The sequence below is a fragment of the Crocodylus siamensis genome, chromosome 10 (assembly GCF_052110815.1).
Source record: "Crocodylus siamensis isolate JL-2025a chromosome 10, ASM5211081v1, whole genome shotgun sequence".
In the NCBI taxonomy this organism is placed as follows: Eukaryota; Metazoa; Chordata; order Crocodylia; family Crocodylidae; genus Crocodylus; species Crocodylus siamensis.
The window spans coordinates 48,683,329-48,702,545 of NC_143404.1; the positions used below are offsets into that span (position 1 = coordinate 48,683,329).

At 46.0% G+C, this 19,217-nt stretch overlaps 1 protein-coding gene across 9 annotated transcripts in view; it reads left to right on the forward strand.

The window, feature by feature from the left end:
• RALY (RALY heterogeneous nuclear ribonucleoprotein) overlaps window positions 1-19,217 on the forward strand; it is a 437,215-nt gene that overhangs the window by 144,974 nt on the left and 273,024 nt on the right. For all 9 annotated transcript variants that reach the window (XM_090064608.1, XM_090064602.1, XM_090064601.1 and 6 more), the window contains one exon: window positions 14,338-14,429. The gene's annotated coding sequence lies outside the window, so the exon portion shown is untranslated. The remainder of the gene's footprint in view (window positions 1-14,337; window positions 14,430-19,217) is intronic.

A 19,217-nucleotide genomic window follows, 5' to 3' on the forward strand; every position in this document is an offset into this window, starting at 1 on the left:
ACCAGAGAAGAGGGGTAAGCTTGGGGAGCAGAGGACAGGAGGGGGAAAAGTATTGAAGGGATCTGGTTGTAGGCTGGGGAGATATGACTGCAGGGGATGATGATCTGCCAATTCAGCAGTTAAAAGATTGACATGAAAACAGACTAAGTGATAAGAAAATTTGTCTCCTGGAGCCTGGGCTCTTTCTTTCTTCACCTCAACCCACACCATGCCCCTGCTGTGCGGGGGTGGGGGTGTTAGTTCATATTAGGCACTGTGTGGTGATCGGAAGGAGTGGGGGAGGGAGTTGGAGTAGACTGATCACGCTGGGGGAAGCTGTCCTGGGTGCGGAGATACCCAAGGAATCTTAATCAACCTCAGTAACAACCTCACGCCAATCCAGACTTGCGAGGGGAAAGAAGGCAGGCTCACTCCTGCAGACCTTTGCATGCAAAGATTTCACTCCCCACCCAGCAGCGCCACATGCAACAAGCAACAAGTGCCTAGAAAAAGGCAGGAAGCTTTGCAGGGGAGGCAGGCAGCACCGCTTATTGAACTCAACCCCCACCAAAAAATGCATCTCTCTCAAGCAAAACTGGCAACAATTCCCCCCCCCAAAAGCAACCCAGCACAACCTAAGAAAATAAACCAACCAAAATATCAAATCTTGTCCTAAAACACCACCTTGCACTAAAGTAGTACTGAAAGGGCAGGAGGGTAAAATGTTCTGATGTGCCCCCTAGCGTATTTTACTAGTTATAGCATAAGCCATTGCATGGTAAATCACAGCCACTTTACTTAATTAGTCGTCAAAAACTAAGTAAGGAAAATTAAACCAAAAGCATTTTTAGCGGGTAAACACCGATTGTGTGGACAAGCGCCCTAAATGTCTAAAAAAAGAAAAAAAAATGCACACCCTCCCTGTGATTCTCCTTTGAAAAGGTTGTTGTAATTTAAGTGTCTCCCCTCCACCTGGGAGCATGTGTATAGATGTTCATTCACCCATTTCACGGATGGAAATAGTGAGGCAGAAATAAGTTAAGTCTTTGATTTTGAGAAACATCCACTGATATCTGGCATCTCATTTTTGAGGGGCCTGACACGAGTCACCAAAGGTTCTCCTACTTAGCATCCAAAAATGGAAAGGAGGGGCAACTCTCGATGCCTTAGCTTAAGTGACTTTCCCAAAGTCACATGATAGACAAGTGGTTGTCCATGTTCCCAGTGGAGTCCAGGTTCCTTGACACTAGTTTCTGTCTACTCCATTTTAATTCATCTCTATTAGGAAAGCTACTCAGAGTAACTAACATAAGCTCCATCTCTATCTCACTATGCTCTGCCTAGGTCAATGCTTCCCAAACTTTTCCTCAGCATGACCCCATTCTGACACCATTTTCTCAGCATGGTCCCTCGCTCTCAATCTGTAGCCTCCCACCCCCTCAAGTGCCCCTCACTCCTGACCCCCTGCCAGTGCCTCTCAATCTCAACCTGTAGCCCCCTGGCCCTGCCAGTGCCTCTCCCTCCTCACTCCTGACCCACAGCGCCCTGGCCCTGCTGGTGCCTCTACCTCCCAACCTGCAGCTCCCCACTTTCTCCAAGTATAGAGCCAGGGCCCGCAGCCCCCTGCCCCACCCCCCCGAGTTCACCCAAGCTCTGGCTGCTGCCCACAGGAGGTGGCAACTGCTGCGGCCAGAGCAGAGGGTGGAATCCGGCTCCCCCCATCTCCTCCCCTTTGGACAGCATGCCTAAAGCAGAGCCCATTGTGGGGCAATAGGATGCAGGATGCCTGTTGCGGGCTTGGGGCTCTATGCCCTGCTGCCCTCCCCCCATGTGCTCTACGACCCAGGGAAAAGGACCTGGTGTGGGAGGGAGCACTGTGCAACTATGGCCACCAAGCTGAGGTGCCCCCTGCCTGCCTGGCAGCTGTGGAGCACAACTCCATGCTGCTGCTGCACCTCACCTTGGCAGCCATGGTGGTTCAGCGCTTCTTCCTGTGCTGGATCCCGCCAGCTGTGCTGCAGAGGTGGCTCCTGCCTGGACCTGGTCCAGCCCCATTGCAGTCCTGCACCCTGCTACGGGTACAGAAATCTCACGACCCTAACCACTGATGTTGCGACCCCATTTGGGGTCATGACTCAGTTTGGGAGCTGCTGGCCTAGGTACAGGGGTCATATAATATATATCACCATTCCTGCTCCGTGTGAGGGAGTCCTTTGGTACTTTAGTTGTTACATAATAAGTAATGGTTTTCTTTTAATTCCTTCACTTTTGTGAGCTTGCTTTAATTCTTCAGTGGGCACTCCTACACAAGACCCTGACTGTACAGTAGCCTAATACAGTGTAGTAGTGTGTCCTGGCAAAAACTGTGCTGGGACGCTACTGCACAGTAATATTAGGCTACTGTACAGTAGCATCACTAAAAAGGTGCTCACCAACACTACTGTGCAGTAACTCCAGTTACTGTGCATTTATTTAGTTATTGATCATACAAGTACTAAATTAAATGTGCAGTAACCACTGCACATTAATGTTTGTGTAGACACGCACCACCTTAACTAAACTGTTTGGTCAACATTACAGCAGAATGGAGAGCTGGTATAGGCAACAGTGAGAAATATAGGTGAGAGGGAGCAGAGACATACCCTATATTAATATTCTTCCAGTGAAAATCATTAAAATCTCAAAGAAAGTAACTGGTGTACACAGTCCTGTGTGAAAGTTTACTAGCCATTACTTAGAAATTTTAACTACAGTCAGATGTCATCCCAGGGACATTTGTCTATTACAAGGCTCCCATTCAAAACCCTCTAAAATTTAGGCAAATAATGTTATTTTTGTTTAATTTTTATTTTATTTTATTTTTGAAAAATTCAGGAAAACTGGAGAAGCCTGACTGGACCTTATTGGAGCACTGTTGGCTTGGCTACATCAAGCAAAGCCAAAGATTGGTCTTTCGGTTTTCAAACAGGTGCTTCAGGCAGAGGGCTCTTCAGCTGGCCAGCATAACCCCAAAACAGAGAGGAAGGGCAAGGGATCAGAGGAGAACTCTTATTCAGCTTATCAAACAGGGTGTCTCCATCAGCATATAAAGCTAGTCAAATCCCCTGTGTAAACAGGGCCCCCTTTTACTCAGAGGTGACTCCTTTTAAAGCAGTGATTCTTACTGTGTGGGGGGAGTAAATGAAGCCTTCTGTCATTCCTCACTGCTGAGGAAAGGCTGGCCAGTTTTTGATCCTGCGCTACTAAGGTGCTGCTCTCCAGTCTATCCTCCCTCTCTGATATTTCCCTTGGCTCCTTTTTCAAATGTAGGCAATGTCAGAGTGAGTTTCCAGGCTTGAGGACAAGTTGATGTTTTTTAAGGGACTGTGATATATCATAGTCAGTATCTTTGCTATTTCATCCTTTATTCCCTTTCCAAACTTCCCCCGAATGCCATCCAGTCCCAGTGATTTACGGCCCGTTCGGTGCTTTTCTTGTCTTTTGTTGGAGAATTTATATTTAATTTTTATGCCCATTATCATTCAGGGAGGGAAGGGAAATGCTTTGAGGACTCAGAGCAAGAAAAAAACAGTGCATTTTAGTGTGTTTCCTTTGTCTGAGAGATTTTGTTTTGTTTTATCTGTATTTAGGAAGGTTTTCTATCCCTTCCCCCCAGTCCCCCTTCAAGCATCATTCAGAACTGGCTGCAGTAATTCCAGAAAAATCCCAGGACAGTACTACAGTAAGTACTCCCAGAGACTACACTCTGATTAACTCCAGTATTGTAAAGGCTTGAATCAGACTCCCCTGCTGCCTGATTGAATAATCCTGTTGATTATATTAGGATTCCTCTTCAAACAAGATCCTACTCAGTTCATTGGGCAGGACAGCCTAGGCCAGAGGTAGGCAAAATATGACCCACGAGCTGTATCTGACCCACCAGCTGATTCTATCCAGCCCACAGTGCCAGCAGGGCCAGAGTTAGAGTCATTGCCTGTCCATGGGCCAGACAGAATCAATTGGCAGGCAGAGGTTTTGGCTTCAGCCTCTGCTGGCGTGGCAGGAGATGCTGGGCAGAAGCAGCTGCATCCACCTGCCTGGCACTGCATGGCAGCTGGGGAGATGGAGCCCAACCTGCAGTGCTGGGTGGGTGGAGTTGCTTCCATCCAGCAACCCCTGTCCTGCCAGTAGAAGTTGGATCCCTGCCTACCTGGCACCACGTGGCAGGGGGTGTGTGCAAGAGGAGAAAATTAGTCCTCCCACCCCACCCCAGGCAGGGTCTGTACCATGGATCAGGGGGGAGGTCAAGATTGGGGAACATTGCGCCCCGCCTGCAGCCCAGCTATGCAGAGTTGTGAGTACCACAGCCCTACCCCGTGTGTGTGTGTGAGAGAGACATGTGTGAGACAGACAGACAGACAGACAGACAAAGAGGCCCTCAACAGCTCACCAAAACATGGTAAGTGGCCCTCCAACCCAAATAATTGCCCATCCCTGGCCTAGGCCTTATTGCAGCTGTTTAGGAAATTAGGGATCATAGAACAGTACAGGAGGGTTTTCCTTTGTCTTTCCTGAACTTGGTAAAACCAATTGTATCCCATGTTACCTTAGAGCCACTTGCATTTTTTATGTTACTTCATGTAACTCCTGGTCCTGGGTATGACTGTAAACTGCATCGGACTGGAAGGCCTGGTAGCATCATACTGGGGCTGTTTGTGGCGGGGTAGCTCCTGTCAAATACCAAAATGTTGCAACCTCCAGAGTAAGGCAAGTATAAGGCAAGTACAGGACTCCTCAAAACCCTAGCACCACTGTCTTGTGGGTGTTGCCGGGTTAGAGAAAAGCTAAGAGACATCACCCTAACAAAAACACTCACTCGCTAAGGAGTTAGTCAGTCAGCAGAAGTTCTTATCTGTTGCTCTCTGACGGAAGCTACAGCCATCAAGGCACTGAGTGTCTGGACTCAGTCTGACCTTTGGATTCTGTCTCAATGGTTTAAAGGGAGGAAGTTATGTTTTGGGCAATCTCCACTCCTCCATACTCTTGCCGAGGCATCAGTGTCAAAGGTCTTGGTGTGATGCTGCTAGACCTCTTGTGCATACATCATGATCAAGAGGACCAACGGTTGCCATGTAACTCCATGTTAGTAGAGGCACAAAACGGTGAAGTGACCTGGACAAAATGACAAAGATGCCATAACGAGAACTTCTTGTTCCTGTTTATTTTCCTTAACCATCAGTGATAGAAGAACAACACCTATATGGTTTTTCCAATTTAAGATCTGTATGGTCTGAACATAGTACAAGAAAGGTTTTTATAAGGGATTTGAGATATTTCCTACTATCACTCCTGTAGGGAATTTTCAAAAAAAAGTAACGCAAAATCCACATTTTTCCGTGATCAGATTGAAACACCACACGCATACACACACACACATATATATACATATATATGTATACATATGCACACATATATAAAAATATAGAGAGAATATATATATATTATATATGTGTGTGTGTGTATGTGGCATTTCATTTTGATCGCGGAAAAATGTGGATTTTGGGTTACTTTTTTAATCTGAAAATTGGGGATTTTTTATCAAAGAAAACCAGGATCCCTGTCTCTCACACATCCTTCCCACACCCCTCCATCACACACGTTTGAATCTTAATCCATTAATGAAGAGTGGATTTCATAGCAAGGTTGGCAGTTTACCTCCAATAAAGAGAACCAAAGGGTTTGTTTGCATAGGTTTATGATCTAGAGAGGAAGCACAAAGAGATTCAAACCTTTATCCAAGACTCCTCCCTCTCCCACTCCCATTCTGTTCCCTTAATTCTCTGCACCTCTGTTTTCCCTACAGGAGTGATAGCAGGAAATATCTGAAATCTCTTATAAAAACCTTTTTGGGCACGTCTAGACGAGCATGCACGTGCCTCTTGAAGCATCTCAACCCCCTTTGAAACGCTGCAAGACGCACATGCAGGAACAAAAAAACATTCCCCGCACTGAAAATTTTCAGCATGGGGACAAAATTAGACCCCTGGATATCCAGGGAGCACAAAATACTCCAGCGGGGGTGGGAAATCAGAGCAGGGCATGGCCCAGGACCGTGTCCTGAGGCAACCAGAGGCTCAGCCCTCCACAGAGATGCTCTGGTAGCCAGCCAGAACATCTCTATGAGTGGCCCTCACCCTGGTGCTGAAGCATGCTGCAGGGACCTGGACCTGGCTCCATGCCAGGTTAGTAGGGGGTTGGGAGGCTGGGGGAGAGGCAGAAGGGACCATGAGTGGGGGCCTGCCTTGCCCCAGCCCCTGTTCATTCCCCCAACTCCCCATTCATTCCCTTGCCCCCACTCGCTCTCCTGCCAGGCCCCAGCCCCCCACACTTATCAGCAGTAACCAGCAGTAACTTGAGGCTTCATGGCACAACTGCCCTATGCAGGGGGCAGTAGGGCTCAGCCCCAGCTGCTGCATCACGTGGGTGTGGCCAGCTCGGCAGGATGCTGCACACCACCTCAGAGGTCTGGGCCGCTCAGGCTGAGCAGCACTGAGCCCTGGGTGACAGCTGCAGCACCCCCAAGCTGCCAGACAGCACACCACACCCTGCCAACCTGGGCCACACCCGCATGATGTGGCACCCCCCCCACACCTACCCACACAATGACCCACATCCCCACACATCCCTCCACACCCAGCCACACCCCCACCCACATCCCCCCACCTTTCTACCCCACTCCTGCAAACCCCACATCCCCCCATCACACACCCACCACGTGATAAGGAAACCCAAAACAAACATTAAAAGATATAGATATTTAGAATTTATTTTATTATGATGCTAGAGACACTGGTAGGCTTCCGAATTGCTTTAACATTGTAAGTATAGCAATAAAACTGATTGTCCAGCTGATCAGTCCCCCCCACTCTTTTGTTCTAATTGTGGAAGAATATGGATTTTGGGGTATTTAAAAAAGTGAATTTGGGATTCTGCTTCAGCAGACCACTTGGCACAAGGGGTAGTGTCCCAAGATACTAATTGTCCAGGTCCCAGAATCTCCTGTCTATTTGTAACACTCACACCAAGAGCCCTAAGGCCCACCTGGCTAACTAGTACCCCCTTGTGAGGCTAATGAGTGAGTGGTACAATTAAATTCTTGGGACAACTAATGAAAAAAACAGGATAAGGGTGTCATGTGGGTCAAATGCTCAAAACATGAAAATAAGTGCGCCTGAGGGGTACACCAAGCAGAGTCCCTGGGCCGCACCCACCAGTCCTCAAAGGCATCCAAGGAGCCGGTGGACACCGCCCACTGGTGCTCTGCCTGGAACGTGCATGGACAAGTGGGAGGAATGCGGCCCCACAGTCTCTGGGCACCTTCCCAGGCAGAGCCTCCTTCCTGGTCAAGTACTTGGCCAGGGCCAGGAGGAGGTTGACCAGGAAGTCCTGGGACTTTGTAGGGCCGCAGATGGGGTTTTTGTGCTATTTTCTATGCTGCTGACTCTACAAGTTTAGAAATTCATACAAGCCTTTGAAAGGTACTCACAAATCTTTGGAAAGTTTGGCAGATATAAATACAGGCCCCATCCTGTTTGCATTGACATCAACAGGAATTTGGCTATTGAATTCAAAGGAAGCAATATTTGAAAACTCTTGTATGGCAGGGAGTCTTGCTATATGGAAAAGAGTTACCCTATCTATAGCCTTTTTGAGTGTGAAGGTCCCAGAATGTGGAGTTTTGAACCACTGAGAGTATGGAGATTTTTTTTTTTTTAGTATGCAGTGGGATTTACAAATACTTGAACTGTGAAAACCAGTATGTGATCTCTGATCAACTCATAAATATAAGCAACTATCATCTTCATTGTTAAAAACCCAGTGATCTGTTTTTCAGTCTCCCTTTAACATCACCTCTGTTCAATTAAAAGCTTAGTTCCAATTTGACCTTCTGAAATGCTATAGCATAACAGAGTGTGGATCAAGTCTTTAACTACTAAGGAGCAGGGTAAGGTTTTCATCTGGTAAACTAGACTGATGCACTGACCTTTCACCTTAGCATTTATCATCACCGACAGGACCCCGTCTGCAACTGCTTTTGTCTATCAAGTTCAAGCAGCTCAGCTACCTGTATATTTTATAAAAGAATGTTAAATGTAAACTGTGAAACAGTTTATCAAGCTGTAAGTGAGAAAGTTAGGTGCCTGGAAAGTTTATTTGAGAAATAGCCAGTTTTAGGAAAGGAGGAGAGGGTTGCTGGTTAGCTTTTTCTTTGCTGGTCAAAGACAAAGTTGATTTGAAGGAATGATGGGTGGAAATAAATCATTGCATCTTCTTATCTAATGTCTATAGCACTGAACTGTGAATAAGGAGGTCTGCGTTCTGTTTTTATTCTACCAGTAATCTACTGTCTAACCTGAGATAAAACAATCTTTGTATGTTCTCTTTCTCCTATGCATATAGTAAACTGTTTAAGGGCATGGAATATTTTTTCACCATGTGCTTGCACACTTTGTAGCCCAATGGGAACCTTTTCTCAGTTGTAGATTGCATGTGCTCCTGAAATACAAATAATAATGTTAAAGTTTCTTGCTTAGAATTTCTTGATACCCAGAAAGGATTTGGTTTGAGTTTAGTTCTCTGTCAGTGAGATTCTGGTGGAAGGTGGTCTCATGATTTAGCAACTTGTTTGCCCGTTTTTTTCCATAAGATTCATAAACACCCTCTATGCTTTGCCTTAGTCAAAGGGAGATTTGATCCTGGAGGAAGGCACTTTGCAAGGCTCCTAGGGCTGAAGTTTCTGTGCTGAAGGTCTGTTTGGTTGGTATGCTGGTGTCACTGTAACAGAAAGGGAGACTGGGAATTCCTGTAGATGCATCTTTCTGCTGTAGAATTCTCAAGGTTCTGTTTTAGATTGGAGCTCCACAGATAAGGAACTTCTTGTCATGTCAGCACAGACCATGCTTAATAAATTGCATTTTGGGATATCTAGTTTGGCTAGAGAGTTCAGCTCATAGGAAAAGATGGGGGCACATGACACTTTCGCAACACAAACAGCCACAGATTAATGTTTAACTGTCCTAGAATGAAACACTTCAACTCATCTCAGTGAACCAAAACATTTTATTTTGGGTCAACCTGACCTGAAAAAAATATTTTCTATCAGGATAACAGAAAATGTCAGCAAAAAGGGCCAGGCAATGCCATACTGAGACATATCGCACCAACCCAGAATTTCACACCCAGAAATAGAGCAGCAACTTCAATGCAGTTGCACACGTGCATTAATAAGCTGTTAATTCACCCCACAAATTGCTATTCTTAGAAAACTCACTGATCACAACAATTATATCCACAAAACCTGCAATTACCATAAAACACACCAAAAATATTGATCCATAATCACGCCCTCATATACCTCTGCATCTGGTCTGAAGAGAACACTTGTGTTACTCATCTTGCCAAACTGAAAACTGCCTTTACCCAGAAAGGATTCTTCAGCAGAAAAATACACCATATCTTTGAAAGAGCTACCAAGATACCCTGCAGCTACAATACACAAACAAAATCTACTAACTACACATCTTTCATTGTCACCTACTATCCCACATTTGAATCTAGGAAGGATCATCAAACAATTATAGCCTATACTTGAAAAGGATCAGACTTATAGAAAAATATTCCCAGCACCTCTGCCCCAGCATGCAAACAGCCCCCTAACCTTGTCCAACTTATCTTCAGAAGTAAACTCCCAGCTAATCGACAAGAACCTAAAGGATTCAACACTGCCTTAACAACAAATGCAAGACTTGTCGGCACATCCCTACTGCCACACCATAGATTTATAAATAGTAAGGCTGGAAGGGACCTTGGAAGATCATCAGGTCCAGCCCCCTGCACCAGGCACGAAAGACAGCTGGGGCTAGGTGATCCTAGCTAAGTGTCTGTCCAGTCTCCTCCTGAAGATTTCCAAGGCAGGCAATTGCACCACCTCTGGAGGGAGTTTATATCATTGTCTGGACACTATAAATGTGAAGACATTTTTCTAATGTTGAGACTGAAATGGTCTTCCAGGAGTTTGTGGCCTTTACTCCTGGTTTTCCCCAAGGGTGCCCTGGTGAAAAGATGTTCACCGAGCCCTTGATGCACTCCCCTGATGTAGCACTAAACTGTTACCAAGGCCCCTCTCAGCCTTCTCTTTTTTCAGTCTGAAGAGTCCCAGGTCCTTCAGTCTTTCCTTGTATGGCTTGCTGTGCAAGTCTCTGATCATACAGGTGACCCTCCTCTGGACCTTCTCAAGCTTTACCACATCTTTGTTAAAGTGTGGCATCCAGAACTGGAGACAGTACTCCAGTTGGGGTCTCACCAATGCTGAGTAGAGTGGAAGAATCACTTCCTTGGTTTTGCTGGAGATGTACCGATTAATGCATGCAAGAGTATTATTTGCCCTGCTGGCAACAGCATTGCACTGCCAGCTCATAGTCATACAGTGATCTATTATTACCCCCAAGTCCCTTTTGTTCATGTTGTTGGTCAGTTTGGCACCACCAAGGCTGTAGTTGTGTAGGGGGTTGTTTTTTCCCAGGTGGAAAACTTTACGTTTCTTAATGTTGAACCTCATCTGGTTCCAACTTGCCAGCCTGTCTACAGCCATATGTATCTACAGCCTATCTTTAAGCATGACCATGCTTCCCCATAACTTGGTGTCGCCCACAAACTTGGCCAGTGAGCTCTTCACCCCTGCATCCCAATCATTGATAAAGATGTTGAAAAGTACCGACCCCTGTGGTACACTGCTGGCCACTTCTCACCAAGACGACGCAGATCCATTTGTGAGGACTCTCTGGGTCCTTCCCCACAGCCAGCTTCATACCCACCTAACTGTCTTGCAGTTAATCCCACAATCCTCCAGTTTTCCTGTGAGAGCATTGTGAGATACCACATCAAAGACTTTTTGGAAATCCAGGTATACAATGTCAGACTCCTCTATCTTGTCCAGGTGGCAAGCTAAGTGATCATAACAGATTAGGTTGGTGAGACGAGACCAACTGCGATGAAGCCATGCTAGCTGTTATTCATAATCCTACCTTCTGCAAACCTATTGCACAAAGACTCCTTAATGAGTTTTTCCAGGATTTTCTCTGGGATAGAAGTTAGGCTAATTACACTATACTTACCCAGATCCTCCCTATTCCCCTTCTTGAAGATGGGCACAACATTGGCCCTCTTCCAGTCCACCACTCTGGAGTGCCACGAGTTTTAGAAGAGTTTGTCCAGGGGCCCCACAATGACTTTGGCCAGCTCCATTAGCACACTCGGATGGAGTTTGTCTGGTCCTGCTAACTTATATATGTGTAATTTCTTTAACTGATTATACAACAGTTCTACACCAATAGTAGGGAGGTAATCATTCCTGCTCTGCTCATTTTGTACCCTATCTGGCATGATTTTTTCCCTGGCCCAGTAAAATGTCGAGCCAAGTAGTCATTCAGAAGTTTAGTTTTCTCCTGAGTGCCATTAACCAGATGTCCTGAGTTGCTGAGCAATGGCCCCACACTCCCATTTGTCTTCTTCCTGTTCCTTATGTAACTAAAGAAGGACTTCATGCTGTCCTTGATTCCTGTTGCTAATCTAAGTTCAATCACCACCTTAGCCTTTCTAATTTGTTGCCTACAAGTGTCGGCTGTTGTTGTTGTATAGTCCTCTTTGGGGCCTGTCCCCAGCTTCCTTTGCTTGTACGCCTCTTTCTTCTTTCTTAGAAGGACCGTGAATTCCCTGTTTAGCCAAGAGAGCTTCCCAGCCCTTCTAGTACTTTTCCTCCCAATGGGAATGGATCATATCCTTAAGAAATGACCACTCTTCATGCACTCCTTTCACCTTCAGCCTCAGGTCTCGCAGTGCTACCCCTACTAGTGACCTGAGCTTGTTGAAATGTGCATTTTTCAAGTCCAAGACATCAACCCTGCTATCAGATTTGTCCACCTTATGACAGACAGTAAACATGATGGTCTTATGGTCTCTGTTGCCCAGGCTACCCTCTATATTTAAGTCAGTCACCAGGTCATCTCCTTTGGCCAGGACAAGTCTAGGAGAGCACTACCTCTGGTAATCCTGTGCACCTCCTGACCCAAGAAGAGTTCTTCAATCCAGATCAGAAAGGAACGCGACCGATCTGACTTGGCCAAGTGTTGCTCCCAGGAGGTGTCTGGATAACTGAAGTCGCCCATGATAACCATGTCCCATGCATGTGCAGCCTCTGCTAGTTCTAGGGCAAACTGTAAATTGAGTTCCTCCCCCTGGTTTGGTGGCCTGTAGAATACACCTACAGTTAGATCTCTCTCACTGTGCCCCCCATCCCCCCCGCCCCCGCTGGCAGCTTGACCCAGAGGGTTTCAAGCGGCTCTTCTTTGGAGCCGATGTCAGCCTTCAAGGAGCTGTATTGCCCTTTCACATAGAGAGCTACACCTCTACACCTCCAACTTTCTTCCCTATCCAGTCTCTTCTATGCAGGGTGTAGCCCTCTATGGCTATGCTCCAATCATGTGAGGAGTCCCACCAGTTCTCCATAATCCCTACTAGGTCATAATGCCCACCAGAAAACAGGAGGACTAGCTCCTCCTGCTTGTTTCCCATGCTTTTGGCATTTGTGTACAGGCACCTGAGGCCTCCTACTGAGACCTTTGGCTTCTTGTCATGCTGAAAGAGAACTGTTCCCTCAGCTCCCACAAGAGTGGCTCTCCTAGTGTCCCTGTCTATGGGGCTTTCTTGTACGTCGGTCCCTGGGCAAGCTTCAGTCAGTGTTTCCCCTTCCCCCAGCAATCTTAATTTAAAGCGCTATCTAGAAGATCGGACACCCTGGCTTACCTCTCTGTATGAGGTAGATGCCGTCTCTTCCCAGGAGTCCAATCAAAATTTCCCTCAACAAAGCCATCAAAATCTACAGATCATACATGCATTTATCTCAAAATGGGGTATACCTCATCTAGTGCACTATATGCCCTCATGGAACCTACATGGGTGAAATCAGACAAAACAACTATGCCCCATAATGAATAATGGCTGTAAAAAGATAAAGCACAGACACACTATAACACAGGTAAAACAGTTTTCACCAAAAAAAAAATCACTCCCTCTCTAATCTCACAGTTCTAGTGCTCAAAAGAATTCTCTCTGATGCCTTTACAAGAGAAGCACAGGAACAGGTATTCATCGGCCTATTGGACAATGAGCATCAGGGACTTAAGATAAACAATGACTTAACAGTACATTATAATCTTCCTGATACTTGCTAACCCCTGCAATTCACAGGTAATAATTAGCCAACTTAACAAGCTTTTGTTCCATCTAGTATTTAGCTCAGCTGTGTCTGCTTCTGTCACAGAAGCCTGAGGAAGGGTACTATGGTAACTGAAAGCTTGCCTATGTCTGTTCCAATCATACAGTCCAATAAAAGCTATCACCCACAAGAATTCTTGCCTTTCTAATAAGTTATGCCTCTTTATGTAGCACTGAAGTGGCTACAATACTTTTTGTTTTGGGAGGTGATATGTACAAATCGACCATAGTTAGGGACTACGGAATTCACGATTGCATGATTTTTTGTGGAAACCACAAAATGGGGCACTCTCCATGATTTCAGCAGGCTCACTGAAAAAATAAAAAAAACCAAACACCCCCCACCACTGAAAATAAAATGCTGGCTCCCCCGGAAGGAGGCAGCAGTCTTCATGACACTGTGGCTTGGCCATGCAGCCCACTGGGGGGCAAGGGAGGAGGCAGGCTGCTAGCATGAAAGATTGCCACAACAAAGGTCTGTCAGCAAGATGGGTTCTGGCCCCACTCCTTGCTGCTTATTGGCTGAGAGCACTGACTGTTGTGCAGCCCCGCCCCCCAAAGTAAAACAATTGGTGACAATGGGCAGGGATGCGTGATGGACAGCTCTCACAACCAATCAGTGGCAAGGGGAGGGGCCAGCGGGGCCCCTAAGTCAATCAGAGGCATGTGGGAGGCTCCCCACACGCCTGTGAAAATGGTAGCTGGCCCCAGGATCTACCTGTGAAATTGGCTGGCTGCCTCCTCAAGTTAGGTATATCCCTAACCATAGTGCCTCAGTCCTGAAGTCATGGCTGAATGAAGTAGGCATGTTCAAAGTGAATCCGTATTCTCCTCCGCTATAAGCTGATCTCTCAGACTGTAGCACCTCATGATTTTTAGATCTCAGATTCCTGTGTTTGATTCCTCCAGACAACCTAACAAGGTGCAGACATCGATACATTTATTTCCCATGCAGAATATGTCCACTCCTATGAACTGAGGATTAGAATATATTATCTTATCTACTTACCGCAACTGGCAGCAATTTCTGTCTTTTGATTTTGGTAGGTTGGAGCCAAGTCCATTAAGTAGTAAAGTACCTGCTCTCAGACCAGTAACAGGAAGGACTGACAGACCCCAAGTGCCAAACACCATTTTCGGTAAGTACCTGATCATATCTTAAAGTAAGGCTTCAATAAACTGAGTGGAGTCCAGGAATATATATATATATTCTCATGTTGCCATATTTCTGGGGAAATGCAATGGATTACACAGTGGGAGTTTTAAACTATGTTTATAGATATCTGATGTGTATATATAAACTTCCCCAAGGTTTTTGCTTACTTTAGGACTATGGCATTATTATGATGTGTACAGTGCACAATACAATGAGAGGGTCCAAAGAATAGACACAGTGGAAATACTTTTGTTCAGGGAATGCATAGGTGCTGTAGGGCTGGCATTGTTCCAGAAAAGGGTGTATGGGGTTGATCTGTGGCTTACTGCTTTCTTCACACTGTGTAGTAGAGCAAGGCACATCTGGGAGAAGATGCATCTTCTCAAATGGTGGTAGCAGGATTGCACTACTCTGGTATTTCCTGGAACATTAGCAGGTATATGCTAGCTGGAACACTGTACCGCCTAGAGCGCACATTGGTGTAATACTGTTCCACCTTGCTCCCAAGTAAGGAAGCATCTTAAAGACACAGTGGAGTCCTTTGCATTAGGAAGGTAATCAATTATTGCCACCAGAAAAGGCATTTTCAGGACAATGATTGAGGTAAAGATGGTAATGAAGGTATGCCTTCATGGTGATTAGCAATCAGGGATGAGCCTAGCTCACTACAGAGCCCTGACTTAATGCATCCTCACTGGTGATTACTATTTTGTGTGCTCTACAATTTTTTCCCAGTGAAATTCAGAAGAATTTGTCTGTCCTTCTCAGCATGAGAGGAACTGTTGGAAAGCAGTGGAGGACAATTACCATTTCAGTGAATAGCTTGCATCCCCACTGCACAGTGGACAGGCTTTCAGCCAAGTGGAAATAGAACCCATCCCACAGCTGGGACAGCTAACCTGAGATGCAAGTACCACATAAGTAGAGTAAGAACATGTAATGAGTGGACAGAAGAAGGATTAGGGACAGTGCCTAAGTAAGGCCTTAGTCTAACTCTCTAGGGAAGATGCATCTTACCTGTCAAAAAAGCCTGGTCTGGCTTCATCACTGTGAGAAAACAAAGGCAAAATGTGCAAGCGTTTCTTCAGTATTTACTCAGACCTTAGTAAAGCTGCCCTCAGCCGGGGTCAATCCAGGTCAGTCCTATGTTGGGCAAACTCTTTTTGCCTTCAGTTGGAGTTTTGGTTTAGCAAGAAGCAGAGTGAAAACTGAGAAGGGATGCCAGAATTTCATCCACCTGGAGTTGTGCCTAACTAAAGAATAACTTCTGAATTTAACTCGGATTGTAATTCTTTGATTATGTTAGTATAGAGGCAGTGTAACTTTTCCAGCTATGGCCTTTCCCTAGCAGTGACAAGTTCCTTAACAAAAGGGTAGAAGCAGGTCATTTTCAAATTCCATGAGGTTTATAATAGTAGTATAAGGCATTCGTTCTAGTTGTATATTGTGCAAGAGGTTTCACTTTTGAACTCTGAAGACAGAGATGAACCTCTTATTGCATGGATAAGACTTATATTGTTGATGTATGTACCTCAAAACCTCCAGATGTTCCATCAGGTAAGAACAGAACATTTCAGATGCTTCTCAAGGACTTCATGCTCTTGCATTTATCCAGAAGTGCAAAGGCTCATGAAACTAAAAAATAACTGAGAGAAAGCCATGGCATTTTTTTCAAACCTGAAAGAATAAATGAAATTAATTGCAAATGTTGGATCTGTTTATAATTTAGCAAAATCCAGTTTCTACTACTAAATTAATAAAACGTTTCATATTAGTGAAAATGATGAGAAAAATGTAAAACTGAAAAGTTCCATTAAGTAGCTATATTAAGCAGATGACATAACAGAAGACTCACTTTTTAATGAATGAAAGAAGTACTGTGGTTTAATCTCATACTTTAGGCCAGGGGTTGCCAACCAAGGGTACATGTACCCCTGGGGATAGTTGGGAAGGCCCCAGGGGGTATGCAGCAGTAGCACTGAGAAGTGGGGGCACTTCTGGTTTCTCCGGTGGCACTTCCAGTTTTGTCACTGGTGCTTTTGGTTTTGCCACTGCACACAGGAAACCCCCTCCCACCCCACTCATTGTTCAGCTGCTGGAAGATGCCCCCTCTCCTCCCCCCTCGCTCGTCAATTGGTAGGGGGACTCCCTGCTTCTTGACCGGCTGGTGAGGGTATACCAACCAAAAAAAGCCCCTGCTTTAGACTTTAGTTAAACAATTGGAAAAGGATTCAGCAGTATGAAATTATACTATCAGCAACTGTTTGATTCCAATTTAACTTTAGTCTAAATGTGCGTTAAATAACCTCATCTCTGGAACATCATCTTCATACACAATATCTAGTATCTTCTATATCCTAACACTCCTGAGCATCATAACTGAGTTGGGTGGCTTTTGTCATTCATTGACTGTGAACAAAACTATAGGGACCTGAACACAACAGAGCTTGGAACTGGGGAAGTGCTTAGTGCCCAGGGGTCTCCTGGCTCCTGAACTCTTCTGGCAGAATGTCACATCTTCTACTGCAGAGCACTATCCCTCTCTTTTTATTTCTCACTCCCCAAAAAAGAATTCAGAGTTTATAAAAGTTGATTCTGTTGAGGCTTGTGAAAATACGATTATTATGGTAATAGTGAAAAGGTAATGAAAATACCAATTTTCTGGCATTACAGAAAGCACAATGAAAATGCTTTTCATTTTGGCAACCCACAAAAGCAGATGAAAATACCTATCATTTTGGTGATCCAGAAAGGTAGCTAAGAATGCCAATCATTCTGGTAATTTAGATGAGACCATTAGCCTAACAATCCAGGAAGGGTCATGACACTGCCCATTGGTTAGGGCTATGGGCATGCGGCAGGACGCGACCTAGGGGTGCCATGAACTCCCCCAGCGCCTCCCCTACCATGCCAAATCGGGTCTAAATGCACCCTCTTTATCTCTCCTGCCACGTCTTTGATGGTAACTATTGTTAAAGGGAGGCTGCCTTCTTACCCTCCTTGGCACGGTGCTCTGCTACATCCCAGTCTGTACCCTGCCTTTGATAACACCGCAACCACAAGCTTCAGGGGCCATGCGTGGGTCCCACAATCACCCTTGCCCTCATGGGTCCTCTGTCTCTGTCTCCGTTACCCGTGCCCTTACGGATGCTCTCCGGCTTGTCTCCCTATCAGCCTACATCCTCTCGGGCACCCCCCTAGCTTCCCTCGCAGCTCTCGCCCACACTGGAGTCTCTTCCCTGTCTGAACTCTCGTAGCCTGCACTGGGGCCTGTCTCCATGCTCACGCCCGCACTGGGGCCTTGCCTTGCGATCCCTGCAATCAAGGCTCAGGTGGCCGTACCCGTGCCTGGCCTCCAGACCTCCTTCTCGGGTCTTACGCCCCACTGGGGCTTCCCACAATTGAGGCTCAGGTGGCCGTAGCCATGCCTGGCCCCCAGGCCCCCTTCTCGGGTCTTACGCCACAATGGGGCTTTCCACAATCGAGGCTCAGGTAGCCGTAGCCGTGCCTGGCCTCCAGACCCCCTTTCCGGGTCCTGCGCTCCACTGAGGCTTCTCACCTGTGCCCACACTGGGGCTTTACCCTCCCGATACTGCCCACACTGGGGCTGGGGTCAATACACCCCAAAACGCAGCACCCTCTCCGGCGCCAGGAACCCCCACACTACTGGGGAGCTCCTATGAGGCCTCCTCCAACCCCTACAGCCTCATCCAGTCCTCCGGTCTTATACAACAACAAAACAGAAAACTCCCACTCCTGGGCTACAACATAAATTCCAAGCCAAACTGGCTAACCTTAATTCATATCCCTACTAGGGTTTCCTCCACCCGGTATCCTCATGCAGAAACTGCTCAGACCATCAGGCTTCTCTGCTCTGCTTGCTCTACCAGAGCTCCATCTTCCTCAACTGCCAGAAGGGAACTGACCTCTGGCCTCAGCCTGGCTTGTTTATATAGGCCAGGCCCTGCCTCCTTCCGGTCAGCTGACCAAACTGGTTGTCTCAGCAACCCACACCTGTGCTGCCCTGGTGACTGGCAGCTGAGCCTCCCCGTCTCACCACTAGGGGTCTCTCACAGGTCGCTTGCCTTTTAGGCGCAGGGCGCTTCAGTGCCCTGCGACAGGGCACTATTAAGAACTTAGATTTCTTAGTTGAGTCTGGATGAATAAAACAGCATGTCTGCCCTCTTAGAAGCCACTGTTGTCTGTGAGCTCAGTCATGGTGTCTAATCTCAAATTAATTCAGACTTTAATCACTTGTTCAGGTCATTTATCAGCCAGGGCTCTTCCTGTTCTTTCAGGATTAGTACATCACTCCATAGCACCTTAAGCTGTGGCCTGCCAGTGACCTTCTTATCAGCCATACAGGCAGAGGAAGGAAGGGATGTAACACATTTCCTTATTTAAAAAAGACACGAAGAAAAAAAGTTACCAATGTCAAGGTTCTGAGCAGACTCCTGCCTGCAATTGACATTGAAATGTTTCAGTTAATGAACATAGTAAGGCTGGTGGTTGAGGTAACATGATTTAAGAATAAGAGTTAATAGAGTTGTGTGACGGAGTCAAGAAAAGCTTAACAGAATGGCTGAATTACCCTTCTGTGCCTCTGAGATCTTTGTCAAGGAAAGGAATGTGCAGTAGGATAATAGATGTATTTGGAGTGACTACAAAGCTGTAATTCACTCTAGGGGCTCCAATGATGTCATAAACCAGGAGAAAACAACTTCAGCACTTTAGGAATAGAAGCACTGAGCAAAGCCTTGAGAGTGAATTT